Source organism: Mixophyes fleayi, chromosome 9 (assembly GCF_038048845.1).
Source record: "Mixophyes fleayi isolate aMixFle1 chromosome 9, aMixFle1.hap1, whole genome shotgun sequence".
In the NCBI taxonomy this organism is placed as follows: Eukaryota; Metazoa; Chordata; class Amphibia; order Anura; family Limnodynastidae; genus Mixophyes; species Mixophyes fleayi.
Window position 1 is genome coordinate 85,450,899 of NC_134410.1, and position 14,080 is coordinate 85,464,978.

Here is a 14,080-nt window from a genome sequence, read left to right on the forward strand (position 1 = left end):
CAGACACTTAAAAATGTACAAACCAAACAAACCATGGTAATTGCTTGTAAAATCCAAAGCAAACATAAACGTAAATGCAGTAATGGCAGCATACAAGGCGCAAGCTGTAATTAGAGTTTTATAGCGATGTTTAATTGGCAGAGAGTGTGCAGGTGATTGGGAACATACATCACGATCACATGGCTATCCGGGTCCTAATTGTCTACGCTAGTGTTTTGGCACTGACAGATAAACTGACCCAGAGCAGGTGCATACTATACGCAGAGAACCACGCAATTGCATACGTTCGACCAAGTCTGACTTACCTACAAGGGAACGCCTTCATTGTAATTTGACTATGGTGAAGCGCCCTGTCACTGCCCTGTTTACACCCCAAAATCACAGGCCATAGTAAGTGGCGATTGCGTTTGCGAGCGTCGAGAATCTGCGTTCTTGAACAATCGCTATGCACAGAAAAAGGACATACTCAGACCCTATATGTTTATCTCAAATTAATTGATCATAATAATATAAAATGAAAACATATATAATATATGCTTAGAGATGTGTGAAGGTGCAAGTGATAGAAAGATATTATATAAAAAATCTCATGTAGATGTGAGATGTGCATTATTAAATGTCATTATTTGTTGAAGGATAACTATCAATATGGTTATATATATTCTCCCTAGTAACTAAATTTCTACTCCTATTACATATTTATCAATATAATTTCGTACATAAATTATTCCTTAACCCCCAGGGTTATTGGAAAAGTAATACTCTTGAATGTATAACGAAGGGTTTGTAAACTCCACTCAATTGGTTCGATAGTAAAACTTACTTTTTAGCTTGACCTGTTATAATAATTGATTTGAATCAATTTTCTTCTCTCCGCACAATTGAAGAATTAAAGAAATTGAAATACACACCAATAAAGAGTTGCTATTTCAATTATCTGGTGAAACAAATAACATAAGTGAATAAAACAACTTATTCATAACACAATTTTAAGAGCACAATGGCAACCCTCAATGGTAGACAAGATCTAAGTTTAAGACAGGGACAATGGTGTGATAATTTGGAATCTGTATTCAGTGGTGCACCATCCGCAGAATCAAAGTCAACATTGGACAGAAGACCTATTGGATCTCAAACATTGATTAATTAAAGAGACCAATACCTTCTGGAAGAAGGTTACATTTGACAATTATATCAGACAAATCCTTGTTCGAAGAGGATTATATCCTGTGTGTGAATTAGCCAATGAAACATTGAAAAATGAATGGGAACAAACCCTTTTAAAATGCTTAAATGATTTAAAGAAGATTCTAATAAAACATGATCAAATTAAATTGAAACAATGTACAGGGGCGCACGCAGGATTTTTAGGGAGGGGGGTTACCCCCCACCAAAAAAAAAAAACGAGAGAGAGCTGCTGCGCATGCGTAGCAGCTCCGTTTCGGCAGCACTGTACTATACAGCAGCCGCGGCACTGACAAAGAAGCGTCCGTATACAAGCGTATACAATACAGCACCGCCGCAGACGTTTCTTTGACAGCGCTGCGGCTGCTATATAGTACAGTGCCGCTATGTGTGGCACTTCGTTAGCGGAGGGGAGGGATTTTTGGAGACCCAGAAACCCCCCTGCGTGCGCCCCTGATATACATCAGACATATCTAAATTAGGAAAAAAATTTAAAGAATATGAAAATATGGACAAATTTCAAAAAAACCTATGAGAGATATAAAAAAAGAGATCAAAGATATAAAACTTATTATAAAGGAAAAGAAAAGGAGTAAGTTTGCTAGAGACAATAATGATTTTGAACATAATAATATTTTCAAGTGGAACCAGGGTAGAAGCAGATTTATGCTATTCACATCGGAAGCAGAAACATCACATGGAGACACAATAGAGAGCCCCACAAGACCTAGAGAGGCATCATTTCTTCAGAGGAATTTTTAGGGAGAGGCACTGGACATATGGAACTAGAATTGGATACAAGAAAACGAGAAGGGGGAGAGCAGAAATTTAAGGAAAAGAAAATAAAGAGAATAGGAAGGAAATTCACAGGGACCCCGCAGGAAACGAAAATATTAGAAGAACGGCATCATTCTCTACGGGTTATTAATCTATTTAATACAATTCTGACATTTGCACAATTGAGTATATTATGAAAGGGTGTATTTTTTTCTCATACTGTAGACATGGATAGATTTGAAGTAGAAAAAGATTTGCATTTTTTTGTAAGAAAGTTATTACTACATAAATTCTTCAAACAGAGACAAGAAAATATCCTGGGAAGAGAAAAGTATACAACTCAAAATTATATTTCAACAAGGAGTATGGAGGATTTACAAAAAATTACCCTGGATATTCAAGAACAAGAAGCATTACAAACATTAGAAGAATAACTGCCAGAAACATCACAAACAAATGATTCATTAATAGATGTAGACAGAATTGGACGATTAAAAAAGAAAGATCTGGATGTTTTAAAATAAATGGGAAACTTTAACACCATTAACATCACAAGAGGAGAAAAAAACATTAGAGGAAATTAAAGAGTGGAAGGGTGTGTTAATTAAACCTTCAGACAAAGGAGGCAGCATAGTTATCTGGCCCATAATTGAATACACAGTTAAAGTATACATGTAATTGAACAATATAAAATACTATCAAAGACTATCTTCTAATCCTACTATCTCTTTTCTTAAAATATACCAAAACCTTAAAAAAAAATGCCTTTGAAGAAGGGACCATTCACAAAAAAGATTTGACTTCCTTCTACCCACTGCACTCTGGCTGGCCACCCACAGGTGCCTTCCTATGCCAGGGAATTCTACCCAGTACCTTCTAGGATTCGTATATTTACTCAGGCAAATGCAGTTAGAAAGTAAAGCAATATATTTATTGCAATAAAAACATTCACTAGATTGTTATGTACAGTGCTTTTCCCTCCCATGGCAAACCCCTGGGTCTCTTTCTCTTTAAACATTGGTCTCTTTAAACATTGGTAGGTCCTGGATCAGAGGGTTGGAAGAGGGAGTGGAGGTGAGCTGTGCTTCCACAGAAGCCTCCTGCTGGGACGCAGACAAAACATCTGGACTTGTCCAATTGAGAACAGTGGATACTAATTGGCTTCCCCCACCTCCAAAGATAGGGTATCAGTCAGGCACTCCTAAAATTAACCTCTTGCACTACTTTGTGATGTCACAGGGTCCCCAGCTGTTCCATGCTTCCTGTAGAGGAAGGAGAGAGGAGAATAAATGCAGCTCTAGCCCCCTCACCTGTATCCTGGACACCACCTGTACCCATAACCAACCCGGCTTCACTTTAAGGGCAATGAATAACAACCTCACTGCCACATCATCAATATACAATACACAATATACATATTTACAATGAGCTACAATGTCCCCTTATCCACATGAAATTAGACACTACAGTTGTAGTCTTTTGAGCTGGGAAACAAAAGCAAGGGCTATAAAAAGTACTTGCTATAATCCACATTATGTGAGAAATGAGAAACAGGATGGTTACAGTGTTATGACACTCATTTCGTCACATATACCTCCCCCACTTTTTTTTAGCCCTTGTTACCCAGTGGCTCCCTCGCTCCAAGTAAACCTTTCTCCCCCAAGTCCAAAGTCTCTGGCCTGCTGTGGTTTCACCTGGGTCTCATGGTAAGGCAGACAGCAGTATACAGTTCCTTAATCTCCCATAAGGGTCCCATGGGTACGGGCATATCATCCCACCCAGCTGGAGTGGGGATTTATGCTGCCCTGTGTCATAAGATAAGACAACATAAAAACTGGGCCACTCCTATGTACACATCCGTGGTTTGAGAGTTGTAGTCCAACATCCCTTGGTTGCCTTGTCCACCCTTAAATGCCTAACTGCAAATAGTCCTTTGGCATGTGCTGTGTTTCTGGAAACCATGCTCCCCTCCCCCACATATTTGAGTGAAAACTGCCCAGGACCCGGAAAACTTTGGGGCTCCTTGTCCGGTTGTTTATGGCAATGATCCAATCCCCCCAAAGGCTCCAGAGACAACTGCCCAGTGGCAGGCAAATGTGGGGGCTCCATTAATTCCTTGCTGCTGGGGAATCCACTGTCCCCCTCCCAAGTCACTTCTGGGTGCCCGTGTATGAATGTTGGAGAGCATCTCCTCTCCCCTGCTACCACATCCATGTGGTGCACTACTTCCCTCTCCTCTGGCGCATCGGAGTAGTGTGAAACCTAATTGGACCCAGACATGTCCTCCTGGCAGCAAACCAGAGTGGATGGTCCAGTGCAGGCCTCTGGTAAGGGGTCCTGGGTTCCCAAATTTGGAGCTGGAGAGCGATGCTTCAAAGCTTGTGGGGCTGGTGAATCTTGCTGTGCTGGTGCCCTCTCAGATACCCATTCAGTCAACATCTCATCTGCTAATTCTGCATAGGGGAAGTTGTAGGAGTAGTTTTCCCAGTGTCCCATGGGAGTAGCCCCTGACATGACAATTCCTTTATCCTCTGTAATCATGATTTCTGCTGAGATTATATGTTGAGCAAGTTTATGTTTCTCTTCTGTCACAATTGGGTACAGCTGTTCATCATCTGCACTGGCGAGCACACATGTGGTATCCTGCTTTACTTCATTAGATAAAACAATTTCAGAGACAACATAACTGCCCCTTTCTGCAATTCTGTTCTAACTCAGACACAGTCTCAGGTGCCAATAACACTGGCAAATTATCAGAAGATGCTACTACATGGTACTTACATGGATTAGCAAGTGCAGAAAAGAAAATCATGTAACGTAGGAGCACTCATTGATCATAGAATATTAAAACTTACATTTTATTAGTTTTATTAAAATTGTAATGAGTCCCAATATAGTAGCTGTAACACCAGTTGCCAAATAAAAACAAAAATAGGGGATAAACAAAAATATAGGTTTTAAAATGGCAGAAAACACCGCCAAGCCTCGCAGTGTAATGAGACAGCTATTAAATCTACAATATATCCTATAATAAATGACAAAATATAGGTTGGCTGTCTGTACATCTACAAATATAAAGGACCGTTAAATTTCCTAGGTCCTAGAGAGGAGATGTCTAAATTAAATGATGTATTGTCACTGACGGAGTTAGGTAAGTATGTATATATAAAATATCATTCCCTTATTTTTTGGAATAAATATTGTAGAGATATATATTAGGTTAATAGATCCTTGGTAATCCACAATAATATAGCCTCCGTTTATTAAGACATAATCTCTGGCTGTGACCGTTTGGTCGCTATATACCAAGCTCAAAATTACTATATGGATACATAGATTATCTCATTAATATTGCCAACACCAAATATATAAGTCACGAAATATCACATAATAAGATGTTATTTTTAACATCTAAAATCATATAATTTGTTATGACTTATATTGAGACATCAGTCAGGCTGAATCCTGCCCTCACTGATTAGAGTTTGCGTTGGACTGTTCCATATGTCCCTCTATATAGAGGCTCTCATTTGAGCATACAATCTAGAAACTCAGTCAGGCTAAATCCTGCCCTAACTGAAAGGTATAAGTATAATTAGCGTGTAACCAATCTACAAGTCCCTCCGTTTGTTGATATTAAAGCTCTCAACTAAATATTGATATACACGCCAGTAAGTATAATTAGCGTGTGACCAATCTACAAATCCCTCAGTTTGTTGATATTAAAGCTCTCAACTAAATATTGATATACACGCCAGAGACTGAACTCCTCCCTATATAACTAATGTTAATATTATTTAGATTTGCATTGCACTGCGAGGCGAACGCCGACACGCGTTTCGCTCACTCGCTTTAACCAGGCAAGCCGAAGGACAGAGCTGACAGCTCTTTTATAGAGTAGATACGCCCCCAAATACGGGCGTCATCACTTGACAGGCCAATAGAAATCCGCCAATCTCGGAGACACGGACTCTTAGATAGATATATCACTAGACCAATCAGTAAGCGGAAAAACAAGTCCCGCCCTGCAGATCTTAATAGTGATTGGTTAGATAAAAATGAATGAAAAATATTTTTTTTGAACAAATGGCTCGAGAATACGCTGATCATGTTAATACATGATTCATTTGGTACTGTAACTATCACTGGAGCAATCCCACTAATATATGTTGGAACAAGGGCATCACTATTCAATCTTATCTGATATAATGAAAGGTAGGGGCATACTAATTAATTGGCCATATAAAGATATTATAATGGGGATATGTTAATCTAAAAGTATTTGATATTGTAAAATAAAATAAAATAAAAATTATCCCAAATACTAAATGACTGTGTTATATACATAAATATAACAAACATTGTTGAAGGTGATTTTAACGTGAAAAAATCTTACCACAATTCAGAGGTATCGCTACCATAGTGCCATGTTAAATATAAGAGCATACCGAATAATTCGGAGTATACAAAAATAATAACACATAATCAAAATAAATTTCAGAGGTATTGCTGCCAGCAGTACCATGTAAATATAAGAACATACCATATAATTCAAAGTGTATAACAATAACAAAAGTGAAAATAACTAAAACTCAAGAGATGGTGAGAATTACAACATTTATTGATTGCAAACCTCCCATCATATATTGCAACAAATTTAGGTGATAAAATTTGAATATTAATTAAAGTGATATGGTCAAATACAAAAATATATGCCTATGTTATCATAGATATATATGTTAAATCTCCCATTTAGATAAATGCCATATAATTTGTTTTATCATTAAGGCCATGGGGTACCAGGCTGTCCATTAAAAATATCAGTCTGGATTCTTTTTTTAATAGTTCCTGCTGCATGTCGCCTCCCCTAATTCCTAGTGATAGCTGATCCATTATAAATGCTTGGAGTAAATCCGGATTGTTATTATGAAATAAAAGAAAATGTTTAGCCACCGTGGTGATAGGTTTAAATTTCTCTCTATCTTTAGGAGCGTTTTTGATATTATTGACATGTTCCAACAGGCGTCTTTTAAAGGGTCTTGTTGTCATGCCAACATACTTAAGACCACACGGGCATATCAAACAGTAAACAACCCCCATTGAGTTACAGTTAACAAATCTATCAATTTTCCAGATTTTAAAATATCTGTCAACATAGTCCTGTTTTTGAATGGTATATTTACAAGCTTTACACCTGCCACATTTATAAAAGCCTTTGATTGAATTTGATGGTTTCTTTTTATGCGTAAAATGACTATGGACAAGACGATCTCTCAAATTACGAGCTCTCCGCCATGTTATTGTAATTCGGTCATCAAGATTCTCCCTGAGATCATGATCCAACAACAAGACGTGGCAATGTTGTTGGAAAATATTAGAAATGTCCCTCCATTCAGAGCAGAATGTACCAATCATTCTTGTTTTTCCTTTGGAAATAGGTTTAGGTGTAGGGAATATCAAGGATTCTCTCTCTCTACAATTCGCTTCATATGAGGCCTTCTGTATGCTTTTCTTGCTATAGCCCCTTTGCACAAGTCTATCCCTCAGTTCACCAGACCTCTTTTGAAAGGTAGTAATATCTGAACAGTTTCGTTTGGTCCGAAGGAATTCTCCTTTGGGCACCCCTTTTATTACTGATGGAAAATGGGCACTCGTAAAATGTAATAAGCTGTTAGTAGCTGTGGATTTTCTGAACATATCTGTCATTAATTTACCATCACTATTGATGGAAATTTGTAGATCTAGAAAATTGATCATTTTTTCCTGGATATCAGATGTTAATAGAAGATTCAGTTTGTTGTTATTAAGTTGTTTAGTGAATTCATGGAACAGGGTTGTTTCTCCCTCCCATAATATTAGTATGTCATCTATGTACCTGAACCATACTAAAATATGGTCAGTATACATATCGTTCCGTTCCCTAAAAACCATCTCCTTCTCCCACCAGCCGAGATATAAATTCGCATACGTTGGCGCACACGCTGTGCCCATGGCCGTTCCACGGATCTGCAGATAATATTTGTCATCAAATACGAAGTAGTTGTTAGTCAGTACGAATTCCAATAAGGAAATCAAAAATTTATGGAAATCACTTTTACACTCCATATCCAGAAAATACTTAGCTGCCCTTATACCTTGATCATGGGATATGTTCGTGTAAAGTGACTCCACATCATATGATGCCAATTTAACCTCCTGATTAACTGAAATGTCACTAATTTTTGCCAGGACATCTAATGTGTCTCTGGTATATGATGGTAGACTCGTGACATATTTATGGAGATGTTGGTCCACATATCTACTAGCCTTCTCAGTCAAACTACCCATGCCCGATACAATGGGCCTACCCGATGGGTCTGTTACAGATTTATGGACTTTGGGCAATGCATATAAAGTAGGAATTTTAGGATCATTTACTTTTAGAAACTCATAGTCAGGTTTAGATATAACATTGTTCTTAAAGGCATTATTAATCAGGTTATTATATTTGATCAAAAAATTGGCTGTAGGATTGAATATCAGCCTTTTGTAACAATCAGTATTATTTAGTTGTCTATAGATCTCTGTCATATATTTGGATATGGGCCATAAAACGATGTTACCACCCTTATCTGAGGGCTTTATCACAGTGTCTTCCCATTCCTCAATATCCTTTAAAGCCTTATATTCCTGTTTGGAGAAATTCCTACTTAAATTTGGAATAAAACTATGTTTGAAAATTATCTGAAACAAAACATGATACCAAGGGGCATGAGACCCAAAATTTATCCCGCCTTTGAATTAGCAACCAATGAACTTAAAAAAGACTGGGAGACTATTCTAAGTAGATGTTCTAATGAACTTATGCATGTGTTAATGAAACACGATAATCTTCTCCTGGAACAATATGCAGGAGAAATTTCTCAGATAGGTGAGAAACTCAAACAATTTGACAATCTTGAATCTTTTCAAAAAGCTTATAGCAAATTCAAAACAGATTTGGATGAATTTGAAAAAGTTATAGTCGATAAAAAGCGTAAAAAATTTGCACGTGACAAGAATGATTACGCTCTTAACCAAATCTTTAAGTGGGATAGACCTAAATCTCATAAATTATATAGTTCTTTCAGTAATTCAGGGATGGATTCCTCAGTCAGTGAGATCTCAGATACCTCCCCCAGTAAACGAGAACGTTCCCACCATACTAGATCTTTTTTAGAGAGAGACTCCAGGAAGGGAGAGGGTGGTGGAACCACAGAATTAAACCGATACGAAGGGGGGGACACAAGGCTAAGAGATCGCAAAAAGAAGAAATACATGGAAGGACAGGAGGGTCCATTCAACCATCGGAGAAATTACAGGCGTCAGATGAATTAGATACATCACTTAAAGTGATTAATCTGACAGATAGACAATTAGAACCAATACACTTAAAGGTTCTCAGTCGTGGACTATCATTTTCACTTACACAATCCCTTAATCGTTTTGAATGGGAAAAAGATTTAAACCTATTCATTAGGAAATTGCTTTTAAAGAAATTATATTGTAGTAAAAAAGAAATATATGACTCCCAGCTACAAAGTCGAGACAACAAGGATGCCATGCAGGTTATGGAGTTGGCATTTCTAACTGAAGATGAGAGACAGGCCCTGGAAATTCTTGAAGAGCTAGACACTAATCCAATATCTGATTCATGTATTATGAAAGACACTAGGGACTCAATTAAATTGAAGAAAAAAATCGACCTTTTTTCCAGATCTGTCAATTTGTCCACAAGCCAAAATCTATCGAGATTTGGTATCTAAAGATCTAGATAAATTATTCAATCAAGCAAGATCTAGGAATTTAAGTAGGAATTTCTCCAAACAGGAATATAAGGCTTTAAAGGATATTGAGGAATGGGAAGACACTGTGATAAAGCCCTCGGATAAGGGTGGTAACATCGTTTTATGGCCCATATCCAAATATATGACAGAGATCTATAGACAACTAAATAATACTGATTGTTACAAAAGGCTGATATTCAATCCTACAGCCAATTTTTTGATCAAATATAATAACCTGATTAATAATGCCTTTAAGAACAATGTTATATCTAAACCTGACTGTGAGTTTCTAAAAGTAAATGATCCTAAAATTCCTACTTTATATGCATTGCCCAAAGTCCATAAATCTGTAACAGACCCATCGGGTAGGCCCATTGTATCGGGCATGGGTAGTTTGACTGAGAAGGCTAGTAGATATGTGGACCAACATCTCCATAAATATGTCACGAGTTTACCATCATATACCAGAGACACATTAGATGTCCTGGCAAAAATTAGTGACATTTCAGTTAATCAGGAGGTTAAATTGGCATCATATGATGTGGAGTCACTTTACACGAACATATCCCATGATCAAGGTATAAGGGCAGCTAAGTATTTTCTGGATATGGAGTGTAAAAGTGATTTCCATGAATTTTTGATTTCCTTATTGGAATTCGTACTGACTAACAACTACTTCGTATTTGATGACAAATACTATCTGCAGATCCGTGGAACGGCCATGGGCACAGCGTGTGCGCCAACGTATGCGAATTTATATCTCGGCTGGTGGGAGAAGGAGATGGTTTTTAGGGAACGGAACGATATGTATACTGACCATATTTTAGTATGGTTCAGGTACATAGACGACATACTACTATTATGGGAGGGAGAAACAACCCTGTTCCATGAATTCACTAAACAACTTAATAACAACAAACTGAATCTTCTATTAACATCTGATATCCAGGAAAAAATGATCAATTTTCTAGATCTACAAATTTCCATCAATAGTGATGGTAAATTAATGACAGATATGTTCAGAAAATCCACAGCTACTAACAGCTTATTACATTTTACGAGCGCCCATTTTCCATCAGTAATAAAAGGGGTGCCCAAAGGAGAATTCCTCCGGACCAAACGAAACTGTTCAGATATTACTACCTTTCAGAAGAGGTCTGGTGAACTGAGGGATAGACTTGTGCAAAGGGGCTATAGCAAGAAAAGCATACAGAAGGCCTCATATGAAGCGAATTGTAGAGAGAGAGAATCCTTGATATTCCCTACACCTAAACCTATTTCCAAAGGAAAAACAAGAATGATTGGTACATTCTGCTCTGAATGGAGGGACATTTCTAATATTTTCCAACAACATTGGCACGTCTTGTTGTTGGATCATGATCTCAGGGAGAATCTTGATGACCGAATTACAATAACATGGCGGAGAGCTCGTAATTTGAGAGATCGTCTTGTCCATAGTCATTTTACGCATAAAAAGAAACCATCAAATTCAATCAAAGGCTTTTATAAATGTGGCAGGTGTAAAGCTTGTAAATATACCATTCAAAAACAGGACTATGTTGAAAGATATTTTAAAATCTGGAAAATTGATAGATTTGTTAACTGTAACTCAATGGGGGTTGTTTACTGTTTGATATGCCCATGTGGTCTTAAGTATGTTGGCATGACAACAAGACCCTTTAAAAGACGCCTGTTGGAACATGTCAATAATATCAAAAACGCTCCTAAAAATAGAGAGAAATTTAAACCTATCACCACGGTGGCTAAACATTTTCTTTTATTTCATAATAACAATCCGGATTTACTCCAAGCATTTATAATGGATCAGCTATCACTAGGAATTAGGGGAGGCGATATGCAGCAGGAACTATTAAAAAAAGAATCCAGACTGATATTTTTAATGGACAGCCTGGTACCCCATGGCCTTAATGATAAAACAAATTATATGGCATTTATCTAAATGGGAGATTTAACATATATATCTATGATAACATAGGCATATATTTTTGTATTTGACCATATCACTTTAATTAATATTCGAATTTTATCACCTAAATTTGTTGCAATATATGATGGGAGGTTTGCAATCAATAAATGTTGTAATTCTCACCATCTCTTGAGTTTTAGTTATTTTTACTTTTGTTATTGTTATACACTTTGAATTATATGGTATGTTCTTATATTTACATGGTACTGCTGGCAGCAATACCTCTGAAATTTATTTTGATTATGTGTTATTATTTTTGTATACTCCGAATTATTCGGTATGCTCTTATATTTAACATGGCACTATGGTAGCAATACCTCTGAATTGTGGTAAGATTTTTTCACGTTAAAATTACCTTCAACAATGTTTGTTATATTTATGTATATAACACAGTCATTTAGTATTTGGGATAATTTTTATTTTATTTTATTTTATTTTACAATATCAAATACTTTTAGATTAACATATCCCCATTATAATATCTTTATATGGCCAATTAATTAATATGCCCCTACCTTTCATTATATCAGATAAGATTGATCAGTGATGCCCTTGTTCCAACATATTTTAGTGGGATTGCTCCAGTGCTAGTTACAGTACCAAATGAATCATGTATTAACATGATCAGCGTATTCTCGAGCCATTTGTTCAAAAAAAATATTTTTCATTCATTTTTATCTAACCAATCACTATTAAGATCTGCAGGGCGGGACTTGTTTTTCCGCTTACTGATTGGTCTAGTGATATATCTATCTAAGAGTCCGTGTCTCCGAGATTGGCGGATTTCTATTGGCCTGTCAAGTGATGACGCCCGTATTTGGGGGCGTATCTACTCTATAAAAGAGCTGTCAGCTCTGTCCTTCGGCTTGCCTTGTTAAAGCGAGTGAGCGAAACGCGTGTCGGCATTCGCCTCGCAGTGCAATGCAAATCTAAATAATATTAACATTAGTTATATAGGGAGGAGTTCAGTCTCTGGCATGTATATCAATATTTAGTTGAGAGCTTTAATATCAACAAACGGAGCGATTTGTAGATTGGTCACACGCTAATTATAATTACTGGCGTGTATATCAATATTTAGTTGAGAGCTTTAATATCAACAAACGGAGGGACTTGTAGATTGGTTACACGCTAATTATACTTATACCTTTCAGTTAGGGCAGGATTTAGCCTGACTGAGTTTCTAGATTGTATGCTCAAATGAGAGCCTCTATATAGAGGGACATATGGAACAGTCCAACGCAAACTCTAATCAGTGAGGGCAGGATTCAGCCTGACTGATGTCTCAATATAAGTCATAACAAATTATATGATTTTAGATGTTAAAAATAACATCTTATTATGTGATATTTCGTGACTTATATATTTGGTGTTGGCAATATTAATGAGATAATCTATGTATCCATATAGTAAATTTGAGCTTGGTATATAGCGACCAAACGGTCACAGCCAGAGATTATGTCTTAATAAACGGAGGCTATATTATTGTGGATTACCAAGGATCTATTAACCTAATATATATCTCTACAATATTTATTCCAAAAAATAAGGGAATGATATTTTATATATACCGTATTTGCCGGCGTATAAGACGACTTTTTTGCCCTAAAAAACATGCCTCCTAGTTGGGGGGTCGTCTTATACGCCGGGTGCACTTGGGACAGCATATCAACGGAGACTGAAGCGCTGACCAGCCTATATGCGCATGCGCGAACACGCCAGCTTACCATCTCCGGCCGTGAAGTGATCTCTGCACGGATGTGCAGCTCGCAGCACTTTTACATCCCAACAGAGGAACAGGACCTGGGTATTCGAGAGTCAGACTGAGGCATCCAGACCATCCAACCTGGGGAGGAAGGTAAGTGCACTACCCACTACCCACTACCCACCCTTCCCAGATTTGTGAACGGACTCTGTTTGGATTATCTGTTCCCCCTGGTCTGTTCCAGCGACTATCATTCCAGTGTTTTTTTAGGTACAATAGACCATTTACACTTTGTTCAGTGTTGTTTACATCTGGGACAGACTCTCCGGATTTGTGGTTCTTACCACACTGTTTTTGGCACTATCAGGTTACCTCATGTACTACCATTATATACAGGGTCACGATACATGTAGGGGCAATTCTGTATGCATTATTTTCTGCGAAAGAGGGGGTAGTCTTATACGGCGAGTATATATCAAACTCTATATTTTCAGTGGAAATGTTGGGGGTCGTCTTATACGCCCAGTCGTCTTATACGCCGGCAAATACGGTACATACTTACCTAACTCCGTCAGTGACAATACATCATTTAATTTAGACATCTGCTCTCTAGGACCTAGG